Raw genomic sequence first — 12804 nt, forward strand, 5'->3', positions numbered from 1 at the left:
AGAGACACCTGATTACATACTGGTTAAAGCAGCTAATGGACAGCTGTATCGGGAGCTACTCTCCCATGACATTGCAATAACTGATCCAGTTTCAGGATTGACACAAAAAAGCAAAATTGTTGTTTCTGCAAAATGCCCAGTAAACCTCTTGGGCAGAGACCTCATGCAACTATTTGGTATAGCAGTAGTCCCAACCATGCAAGGTATGGAAGCACAGCGACAAATTGATACCTTTGCAGTGCAATCGGAGGGTGAAATGTTTTATTGGTACAGCCAGGACTTGGTTACGACTTGTCCAGGGACTGTGACCAAAGAATTAATGAATGTAGCCATCAGCAAGGTCCCCTCCCTTGACATTGATAACCAACACCTGTTGCACTGTACCCTGTATTATTGTAACACACCAGGACCTGATACGGAATAATGCAAACAGATTGATATTACGTAACCTGTACTGGGACACAGAAGGGAACAGTGTAGCCAGCTGTTCATTGCCCCAGGAGTTCTTTACACTTTATAAATCTAATCGATTACCACATGTTAGGTTAACCAAGAACAAAAATATAGAATGGGCAGACCTAGGAGAAAAAGTCACGAGATGGGAGAAACAGACAAAATTAGAACTGTCAGAACTGTGAATACAAATACAGAAGTTGAATTGGATAACTCAGACCCACCCAGCTGTGCACTTGCAGTCTAGCAAGGACAGCTGATTAGCACTTCTATTAAAGGAGGAAGAGAATGCCTTACAAAATATACCAGAGACTCTCTGGTCAACAGGAAAATCAGATGTAGGACTTATTCGTACAGACCAGTAACTATCACGCCAAAGTCAGCATTTAGACCACAGAAAAGACAGTATCCCTTAAGAAAAGATGCAGAGGCAGGTATAAAGCCTATTATAGCAGCCTTACTTAAAGGAGGGATACTAGTAGAATCTCCCGATTCACCATGAAACACACCCTTATTTCCAGTTAAAAAAGCAAATGGAGAATGGCGTATGGTCCAAGATTTACAAGCTGTAAATGATGCAGTAATAACAAGGGCACCTACGGTGCCAGACCCACACACCCTGTTGAATGATTTAAAACCTCAACAGAAGTATTTTTCTGTGGTAGACATCAGCAATGCATTCTTTTCGATACCGATACACCCTGACAGCCAGTATTGGTTTGCATTCACATTTCAGGGGAAAAGGTATACATACACGCGACTACCACAGGGGTATTGTGAAAGTCCAACGATATTCTCACAAGAAATGGCAAGCAACTTGGCGGGATTCACCCCACCAAGAGGCAGTCAGATTTTACTTTATGTTGACGACATCTTGCTGGCAGCCCCCACCCAGCAGGATTGTAGAGAAGACACCATAGCACTTCTACAATTCTTAGCCGCTGAAGGACATAAGGTAAATAAAAGTAAACTGCAGCTTTGGAAACAACAAGTTAAATACCTGGGATATGTAATATCCAAGGAAGGCAGAACACTAGATGAGGACAGAAAGGTAGCAATTTTGCAAGCACCAAAACCCACTACCAAGAAGGAAATGATGTCCTTCCTGGGTACAACTAATTTTTGCCGGAGCTGGATTCCAAACTATGCTTTGGAATCTGCACTGCTAACTGACCTTATATATAAGAAGCCTATGGCAGCACATGATTTGTTACAATGGACTCCAGAGGCAGAATCTGCTTTCTGCAAACTGAAACAGTTAATAGCGTCCTCATTAGTTCTAGGATTACCAAACTACCATAAACGTTTTTTCCAAACTGTAGATTGTAAGCAAGGTTATATGACATCAGTGTCAACACAACAACATGGGAATAAGCAACGCCCCATTGCTTACTATTCATCACAACTAGACACGGTCCTTACCCCACTGTGTACAAGCAGTAGTTGCAGCTGCAATGGCAGTACAGGCTTCGGCCTCAGTAGTCTTATTCCACCCTCTCACTTTGAGAGTGCCTCATGCAGTCGCGATTATTTTACTACAAGAAAAAGTGGCATATCTTTCCCCTGCTAGGCATCTTTCCTGTATGACTATACTGTTGAGCCAACCTCACATGACAACTGAGCGATGCACGACTTTGAACCCTTCTACTCTGCTCCCAACCCCTGCAGACGGCACACCGCACTGCTGCCTGCAGGTAATTGAGCAAAAGACACTACTTAGAAAAGATCTCACGGATGTCCCCTTGGATGATGCCGAGGTGACATACTACGTGGATGGTTCGTGCAAAAGGGGTCCTGCAGGACAGAACCTAGTAGGATATGCAGTAGTTTCTGACACTGAGATTATAGAAGCAAAACCTGTACCACACAACTTATCTGCACAGGCAGCAGAATTGATTGCCTTGACAGGGCATGTATCTTAGCAAAGGGTAAATGTGTAAACATTTTTACTGACAGCCAGTACGCTTTTTCTACTGTACATGTTTTTGCGCAACAGTGGAAAAACCGAGGAATGATAACATCTACTGGCAAACCTATAAATCATGCACAGTTTATTTTAGATCTTTTAGAATCTATTCAGTTACCTCAGAAAGTAGCCATTTGTAAATGCACAGCTCACACCAAGCAACAAAATAGGATTTCAAAAGGTACTGTGAGAGCTGATACAGCTGCAAAACAAGCAGCCACAGAAGTATTTCTTGAGGAATTACAACCCTCTGAGATTTTAGACTTAGAAATGTTAAAAACAATGCAGACACTCACTACGCAAGCTGAAAAACAAAGATGGGTAAAACGAGGAGCAATTCTCGAAAAGGGGCTGTACATCTCTAAAGAAGGGAAACCGATACTACCATCTAATTTGTTTAGATACGCAGCTTTGTTGAGCCATGGGCAGTGCCATGTCTCAACAGGGGGGATGTTACAGCTGGTGAACCAGGTGTTCACAACATACGGATTTACAAACTACTCTAAAAAATTTTTGTTTGACGTGTCAGATTTGCAACAAACATCATGCACAAGGGGCGTTAAAGCCCAAGCAAGGGAGTTTCCCTACACCACCATATCCATTTCACACTATCTGTATGGATTTCATAGAATTGAACAAATGTGAAAATAAGAAGTATTGTCTTGTCATTGTAGATATATTTTCCAGATAGGTGGAAGCCTTTCCAACCAAATATCCAGATGCAGCCATGGTGGCAAAAGTACTTATCAAAGAAATCATCCCTAGATTCGGCATTCTGGAAAGGATCTACAGTGACAATGGTACACACTTTATAAACCAAACCATACAGCAGTTAAGTAAGCATTTTGGTATTTCTTTAAAAAATCATTGTGCATACCATCCGCAATCTGCCGGGCTATTTGAAAGGCATAATGGTATATTACAAAACTAATTGAGAAAGTTAATAGCTGAGACAGGAAAGAATTGGCTGTATTGTTTGCCCCTGGCGCTGTTGAGCATGAGAACTGTTCCGACTGCAAAAGGATTGACTCCTTTTGAAAAACTATTTGGAAGGGCTTATTATACACCCCAGTGGAAACTTCTCATGTCCTCAGACCAGGAAGCTGATTTTACACTAGCTGAATATATGAGGAAGTTAATGAATTCCAAACATCTGTTGCAGTCAAATTCTGCTTCAGATAAAAAACAAACCGAGACATTAGAAGTGGCAGTGACACCCGGAGACTGGGTGTGGATAAAAGTTATAAAGCAGGAGAATTGGTCGTCACCAAGGTGGGAAGGTCCATACCAGGTGCTTCTTTCGACACCCACTGCAGTCAAGACAGCAGAGCGAGCTTTGTGGATCCACCTGACGCACTACAAACTAGTTAAAAACTTTGAACTGGACAAAAATCTTACCTCTCCATCGGGGCCCTCAGCACAAAGTCTGGCTACAAAGGGGGGTCAGATCAATAGGACTGATCCGTCTCAACCCCAGTGAAGAAACCATCAGTGCTGAAGGTCCTATTAGGGCAGAGAGTAAGATCACATGTCAAAAGCAAAAATGATGGAATTCAGAAAAATCCAAATACACCTACTCGGAAGAGTCGGAGAAAACAGGAATGCAGAACAACCGTTTCCTCAGAAGTATTGCATAATCATCCTGTTGACTGTACTAGTGACAATAATCTTTTTGTTGTGGCCATTCCTTTTCCCAGCCACACAAACTGAACTGAATAAGCGTGGAGAGTTGCACGTAGAGTGGCACCCAAACTTCAACACTTACCAGGCAATCAAATATGTGTATGCTGAGACCTTCAATGTTTCCAATTGCTGGATTTGCACAGCTTTGCCAAAAGCATACAGGGGGTTATTGTTAACTTCAGTCCCCCTAGGAGCCAACAAGACCTGGGAAAACTTAGTCTATGATACATCAGATGGCACATCACAAGATAAAGTAGCATTGCACTTGTCTGTTTGACAGAAGGGGACTGTGTGTTTTTACAAAAAATGATACAGTTCAGGTGGGTTGGAGCAATTGCAATGTGACCGTTCCCTATAGATGCTACAATAAAACTGACAACACAAGTTCCTATTGCAACACAAGCTATGATTCATTTTTTGAACTGATGCATACGACAACTGCTGACCTCTATAAACAACTGATTATAGTTGACAAAAAAATGTTTCATCCAGAGCCAGGACAAAGTAAAGTTACTACCAAAGCAGAAGATTGCTACTTTGTATGTGGTAGGAAAGCATATAAGTGGTTACCTGAGAATTGGTCCGCCAGTTGTTATTTGGGGTACCTGGTTCCGGCCATACGACACACAGCAGTTTTACCTCAGGAGAAAATTCGGAATGTTCGATGAGAAATCAAGAAGCCTGTCAACCCAGTGGGGCAAATCAATGTGGGCTGGGAAAACCATCATGCTGTGGGCTTAGGGAAAAATGGACTGTCACATATGGACTTGGGTGATACCATCATCTCGTGGGCAGGTGTACTGACAGCATATGGAGCAACAAAATCAATCTGGGAACTGAGAAAACTGTCTAAACTTCTCAAAATAATGAGCAATGCAACCTTTTTTGCCTTAGAATTGGTGACTGATGAACTGACTGCCATGAGAACTGTAGTGCTTCAAAACTGCATGGCTATTGACTTCACCCTAGCGGCGAGAGGAGGTACTTGCGCTTTAATCCAGGAGCAGTGTTGTTCGTATATTCCTGACCACAAACACGAGATAGACAATCACCTTGTGGTAATTCAGCAGGTGTCGGCTATGACCAAGCCAGGGCCAAATCCATTGACGGACTTTTTCCAGAGATTGTTTGGGTGGTGGGGCAGTATCCTAATGAACATCCTGATTGCCATCAGTGTAGGAATAATCCTGCTGGTGGTATGTGTGTGCTGCTGCATCCCCTGCATGAAAAGAGTGATTAAAGACTTTACAGACATGTCAGTTTCAGAAACCTTATACCAAGGTGCTGAACTTGAAGAATTGTTGAAAAACTGAAAATGTTTTCACAAGTTTAAACTGAATGACTCTCTTAACTGCAAATCCTGAGTAGGAAGAGGTTAGGGGAAGAAAGAAAAACTGTTTATGCTTATTTTGAAAGTAGAATAAAAGTATTAAAAGGGGGGAAATGTTAGAAAAATATGTATTAGTAATATGCATGCTTAGTGCATTCAAGGTTTAAAAGGGTTAATACATTTATTCAGTTCACACTGCATGAATCTGCACAGCTATTAGAAACTTAACAAGAAGCATTCTATTTTCTGCTAATGTCAGCAAATAATAAGAAGTGTTGCATTTCTACTAGTGTCAAGAGACTTAATAAAGAGTTGTTGATTTTCTGCTTATGCCATGTGAAAGTACACAGCTGCTAGAAGCTTTGATAAAGAACACAATGGATGCTTGAAAGTATAAACCGTAGTCAGCATTACTTGTACCTAAGCTAGAAATGTACCTTGTATCTAGGCAGAATGTAACACATATATTAGAACTGCACAAATGAAGAATTGAAAGTTTGTGGTGGGCTAAAATAAGCCCCAAGGCCAGGTTGTTTTTCTCAAATGTTTTGTAAATCAGCAGTTATTCTCAACTAGTCAGCAATTAGTCTAGTAACATTTTCTGTAGAACAATACAGAAAGCTGTGTCTAACTACGTCAGCAATAGAAGTAACATTTCTGTGTGACATGGAAAGAACTGTATAAAAATGCCATACTAATTATTAATGTTCAGACAAACCATTCTGCCAGCATGCTTTGTCTCCTTGCTGCAAGTTAATAAAGGGTGCCTTGCTTGAACCTTACGTGAATTGGTCTTTGAAGTTTTTTCCTTTGACAGTAGCACAACAGGTAGTGTACTTGCTTTTGATGCAAAAGGCTGTGGGTTCTACTCCTTTAGTATGTAGATGCATTGCTGATAGTATACTGTGTTCTACTTTTAAAGGGGGTGTATGCTGCAATCCTGGGAATGTCCTCTTTGGCAGAGATACCTATTAACTATGAACCTGCTATCAGTTTGCCATCCAGTCCCTATGGTGATATTACTAGCTTATCATTTTTTTAATGTAACACAGGCAATTTATTCCTCAAGGGCAAAATGCACTTTATTTGTAAATGAAACAAGGAAATATAAAGTTGTTTGCTAGCAGCAACCTCTTTATTAGTTACAGATTTCTTTCATGTGAAATTATTTACATAACTTTTACTTCTGCAGAGATTGTGCATATTTACTGATATTGGTGGATTGTAGAAGTTTGAGTAGACTTTTATGATGGAAATGTTTTGAATTGGGCAGTTTTGTCGCTACTGGTGCATGCATGTTGTTTCATTGTTTACTGGAAAAAATTTCAAAACAATACATTTAAAATACTCTCTAACAACTGTACTGTATTATACAATATAATTTAATACACTCAGGAAGGTGTATCAAAGAACACATGTATGTTTTTTGTGCAAGGAGCCTATGATTTGAAAACAGCCCAAAGTTAATCTTCATCTGCCACTGGCCAGATGCAGTTTCTTTGAATGTGGGTTTCAATGCTATTTCAATGAATGCGAGTATCAAGGGCAGATACGTTTTAATGCTAAGTCGATTTTTATTGTGAGACTGCATTGCTTTGTTTACCAGATGCCTATTAGTGTTTGTGCTGTAAAATAAAACTTTTAAATGAAATCCAAATTATCATAGAAGTAAAGCAGTATGCACATTACAGTGTTTATGGTAAATGGGGCAAAATAATCAAGTAATGGGACATTGGAATGTCTGCAGGGGGGAGGCCCCATTTAACCATGATTTTGTGAGGGGGGGAAGGGTGGCTAACTCAAAGACACCCCTGACTGAACTATACCTCTCAGCTGTTCAGATTTTTGCAGAATGAATAGATTTAGATTTTTGCTTCTTATTTTTGGTTTGTTCCTCATAAAATGTGTGGTTTTCTGGCAAATCATTTAGGAATGAAGTCACTAAATAATGATGGACATTTAGTTTCAGACTTCATACCCTTCAGAAAAATGCATGCTAAAACAAGACCTGTTATTCTATCAACTGTCTAAGTTTATACAAGAGCAATTTTTACTATTGTTTGTATGTTCCCCAATATATTTGGCCTTGTCCAGATTTCCTGTGTTAAAAGGTTGAGAGGTACATGCAAATAAATCACTTTATACAATTAGGTATATCCAAACATCTCAACTGTCCATGATTTTTAGCTCAAAATGTTGCTATCCCCCCCTACTAATCCCTCCGGAAAATGGCAATTTTGGAAGAAAATGTGGAGGGCTTACAATTAATAAATAATTATAATGGTCAGAGTTATAGATTACTTTTATTTCAGAAATGCATGTAGATTATCTTATTTTGTCAGCTGCTCAACTTAACAGTACTAATATTAAAAAAGTGTCCCTTCTTTGACAGGTCCCCAGCTGTATTGTGTGGTTATTTTATATTTTTGCATCACATTTTTGGTCCATTTTTCATAAAATTGTAGTTTTCTGGCAAATTAGTGGCAAATCATTAAAGACTGAAGTTAGAATATAATAACAAACTTTTGAGTTTCAGATTTCATACCCTTCAGAAAATTCATACTAATGCAAGACCTACTAGTCTATTATCTTTCTAAGTTTAAAAGAGCAATATTTAAAAATTGCCCTTATTTTTGAGGCTTTGTCCCACTTCTGTTTATGGCTTTGTCCAAATGTCTTGTTCTGAGGTTGAGAGGTATGACAAATGTGTCAGGGCCATCACCATCAGCCAGAGACATTTCAAATTGTGACATACTTGTTGCACCCCACTCCCCCATGTAGTGACTGGATGTGTCCAAGCAATTCAAGGAACAGTTATGCAGTGTAAGTATGCAGAGTATCCCCCTATCCAAGGTAGACATAAGTACTACAGTGGTTTTTCATCTGTCCTTGATTTTGCAGAATGTTCTGGTTTTCTGTCATATTTTTAACTGTTGATTTATACTTATTATTATTCAGAAAATGCATGTTGTTGCAGTGCTCGTTGCTCTGTGTTTAAGTAGCATTGCTTTAATGACCATCAGGTAAGCTTGTCTGAGATTGTAAGATGCAAGTAAGCTTTAATAAGCATACTGTTAAAGAATTACCAACATTGAAAGCCTTTTTGTTGTTGCCATGCATAGAATATTTACATAACTAGATAACGTATAAGCCTTAGGTACTGAAATGCATATGACAGTATTTGCAATAAAGGACAGTATTACAGTATTTTCAGAAGCTCATTACATTTGTTGCAGATCTGCAGTCATCTTTGCAGGTTTTACCCATAAACTAAACAGAATGCCAATCTATCATGTGTAGTCCATAAACTGTGCAGCAATCCTTTAAGCAATTTATCTTGAGCTTGTTTCTTGTTTGCTGTTCATTTTTTATTTTGATCATGTTTTTCTCATGAAACAAGCAGATAGTTCTTGTCAGGCAGCAGGTCTTTTTTAGATAAGAAACATTTTTACAAGTGGGGATATCACAGAGATTGCTACTTTCAGCATATTACTTGGTACTTTTATAAAGCTGAATATAAATTATAATTACAAAATGCAGTGCAAGTAAAAGTGGCTCGAGTTGAGTGCTGCTTGTTTTTTATACTTGATTTTGACTGCCATTCCAGTAATGTATTTAAAAAGTAATTTATTTTTTCATGCCTCACAACCTTTTTGTTTCCATCTAGATATTAAGTAAGTTGTCATGTAGCCAATGCATTGAAATATTTTTTTTCTTCTACACTTCATTTTGTCTTGATTGGACTCTCATAATGATGGTTTGCCACCCAAGGCAGCATATTTAAAGTCCCAGTCTTTGTGGATTTGAGCATAGCTCCACCCCTTTCTAGTTGGTCACACCCCTTCCCATTGGCCCCACCTATTCAGCTGTCTCCTGAAGCCCCCCCCTCCCCTTTGATTTGAAGTCACCAGCTGCCACTGGGTGAAGGATTCAGTGTAGAAAAAAATCTAATTCAGAAAACACCACATTAGGATAGAGCAATGGGCATTAAAATTAAGGGGAAACCAGTGGAACAGGAAGCAATTTGTCAGGCGCCATATGAAGCTAATTTGGAGCTTTCCACAGGAAACCATTATAAATATTTTCTTGAAGCTAGACAGCAAGGGAAGGAACAGGATACTGTGGAAACTCTGATGCAGTCAAAGTTGAGGAGTGATAGGCCAGTGAGTTCCCATATGGCAGAGCAATGGATGGCACAGGATGAAATTGGAGAAAATGTGCCAAAGGAAGATGCTACAGAACCTTCTATACAATGCCCACAGGAAATGGAAAACAAGGGATGTGCCCTCACTTTAGAAGAAAATGAGCTACGAGAAAAGTTTCTTGATTTAATAGACCTAAACACATGGATCAAGATCAATGAAAGAAACAGACTGCAGAAGGTTAATAAGACGCAAAAAGTCAGACATCTGATAAAACAAATGAACATAGTAATTAGGACCGTTCATAATGATCCATGTGATATAACAGAATTAAATTAAAAGCTAAATTAATTACTGATAAAGATCTACCACAAGAACACAGAGCAGTGAGGGAAAGGAAGGGGAAAAATCGAATAGCATTATGGAAATATCAAACAGGGAAAACTATAAAGCAGTTAAGACAAGAAGCGTCACTGTTAGAAGATTACAGAAGAGGGAACAGATCAACAAAACTACTTAGATAGATGTGATAAAAGCGATGCACAGTATTACAACAGACCAGGCTCTATCATGCACTATCGCAAGTAACAAACTAAAAATTTCAGCACAGGGGAAAAACTTAGAAGATATAAAGGAAAAGTACAAAATAAGCAATTTATTGATGACCCAAAAAGTTTTATAGAGAATTAGGAAACAAGGTAGAAGTAATTGAAAGACCACCAAAAAAAGAAGAAATAGATACATTTTGGAGAAGTATCTATGAAGATCCTGTGGAACATACCAAATATGCTAAATGAATAGAATAAGTAAAAGAAAGAATAAAAAGTTTAAAGGTACAGAATATGAAATGGGATGAAGTAAAAGCCAGAGAGATTGAAACAAAGTTAAGAAAAGCCTCAAAATGGAAAACTGCAGGCCCAGATGGAGTACCTAACTTCTGGTTAAAAGTATTAACATCTTTGCATGAAGATTTAGCCATGAGTAAGAACTGTTTATATGCACACCCCAAACAGACACCAGCCTGGCTAACAACAGGAAAAACAATGCTTCTACTTAAGAAAGAACCTGCAAGCTACCCTAAACATTATAGGCCAGTAACTTGCCTTCCAACAACGTATGAACTATACACTGGAATTGATGCCAACAGAGTTTATAGTCATTTAGAAGAAAACTCAATTATGGCAATAGAACAAAAGGGCAATAAAAGAAAGTCATATGGAACAAAGGATCATTTGCTGTTAAATAGTCATAGTGGAGAACTGTAAAAAGGGGAAGAATTTAATTACGGCATGGATTGACTACAAAAAAAGCATTTGATAGTATCTTACATTCATGGATAAAAGAGTGCTTAAAAATGTATAAGATACACCCTACACTGATCAACTACCTTACAGTGACCATGAAACAGTGGCAGACCAATTTGCAATTAAGCCATGATAAAGGACAAATTATTATTCCAGGGATAGAAATTCAAAGGGGGATATACCAGGGTGAGACTATGTCACTGCTGCTATTCTGCCTTGCCCTTAATCCATTAAGCTGTCTACTTAACAGCTTAGGCCATGGCTATAATTTGGCTCCAAAAAACAACAAAGTGTAAAGGCTTCTCATGTTCTCTTTGTCGATGATTTGAAACTGTATAGCTCATCAGATGAGGAACTGAAAGTACAACTGCAAGTTGTCAAAACTTATTCAGATGACATAAGAATGTCATTTGGTCTTGATAAACGTGCAAAAGCAACTTTTAACGCAGGAAAACTGCAGCACCAAGAAAACATTAGTTTGGGACAAGAATGTGATATAAAAGAACTTGAGCAAGAGAGAGTGTATAAATATTTGGGAATCGATGAAGGATCAACAATAAATCATGAACAGATGTGAATAAAACTTAGTAAGGAGTACTTTAGAAGACTTATATTAATTCTGAAAACAGCAATGACACCCAGGAACAAAATCCAAGCTATAAACGAATTTGCTCTTCCTGTCCTAACTTACAGTTTTGGGGTGATCGATTGGCCCCAAAATGTGTTGGATAAATTAGATAAGAAAACAAGAAGGATGCTTCATGCTCACCAAATGATTTATAAAAATCAGTGCATACTAAGATTATATATTCTTTGTTCCGAAGGAGGGATGGGACTCCTTGAAACTGATGACATGTACAGATCTGCAATCGTTGGACTCCACACATATTTGCTGACCACACAAGACCCAAATGTAGTGAAAGTTTTGAAACATGAGGAGAATAAATCTAAGATGACTTCCCTGCTTAGGCTAGCAGAAGCATATCGGTGTCAAGCAGGAATGGAAATCAAGCCATACCTGGATAACAAATAGGCAGCAACTGAATGTGCCAAAAAAACAAAAGAAAGAGTACAAGGTAAAAGATCAGACAAGAAGGCACGAAATGTGGAAAAAGCATAAATATAGTTGCAAGTATAGAAAACTTCTGGAAGAACCTCATGTTGATCAGGAATGAATGCAGGAATGGTTAAGGAGAGGCGAATTCAAACCAAGAGATGAAAGGTTAATTTTGGTGGCACAAGATAGTGGGCTATGTACACTTTGGTTTACGAAGTCCACATGTGGGAGAAACAGACAAATGTAGGTTTTGTAAAACAGCATTGGGAACAGTTGCACACCTTGTTGCTGGATGCAACATACTAATGGCAGAAGGACTGTACACTGAAAGGCATAATACTGTGGCAAGACTGTTGCACTGGGGATTGTGCAAACAATATGGTAATGAAGTGGCTGAAAAACACTGGAAACATAAGCCACAAAGCATCATGGAAAATGATGAAGTCTACATCACATGGGATCATCCATTACCAACAGTTCAAAAGATAGATGCTAGAAAACAACATACAGCGGTCCAAGAAAAGAAGACAAAAGTAGCACTGATTATTGAAATCACCACACCCAGTAACTACAAAGTTCTGCGTACATAGAGACACAAAGTCATAAAATATCAGGATTTGCAAGCAGAAATGAAAGCAATATGGAAGAAAGATACCAAGACAGTTCCAATAGTAGTAGCAGCAACGGGTCTTGTAAAAAAGAGTCTACAACCATATTTAGATGTGCTCCCAATACATGTAACTCTGTATGAATTGCAGAAGGAATCATTACTGGCCACATTGCAGGTGTTGCGAAGAGCACTTTTGGGTGACATCAAAAAGTGAAAAAATACTAATTTCATGAGCTTTAATCGTACTTTGACTTAGGAA

The 12804-nt window shown here is 38.7% G+C and overlaps 1 protein-coding gene across 3 annotated transcripts in view; it reads right to left on the reverse strand.

The window, feature by feature from the left end:
• The window catches only part of KSR2 (kinase suppressor of ras 2), a 2556886-nt gene that overhangs the window by 1740299 nt on the left and 803783 nt on the right, over positions 1-12804 (reverse strand). The window lies entirely within an intron of this gene.

This window comes from Protopterus annectens, chromosome 4.part0 (genome assembly GCF_019279795.1).
Source record: "Protopterus annectens isolate FY-2018-M chromosome 4.part0, PAN1.0, whole genome shotgun sequence".
Lineage (NCBI taxonomy): Eukaryota > Metazoa > Chordata > Ceratodontiformes > Protopteridae > Protopterus > Protopterus annectens.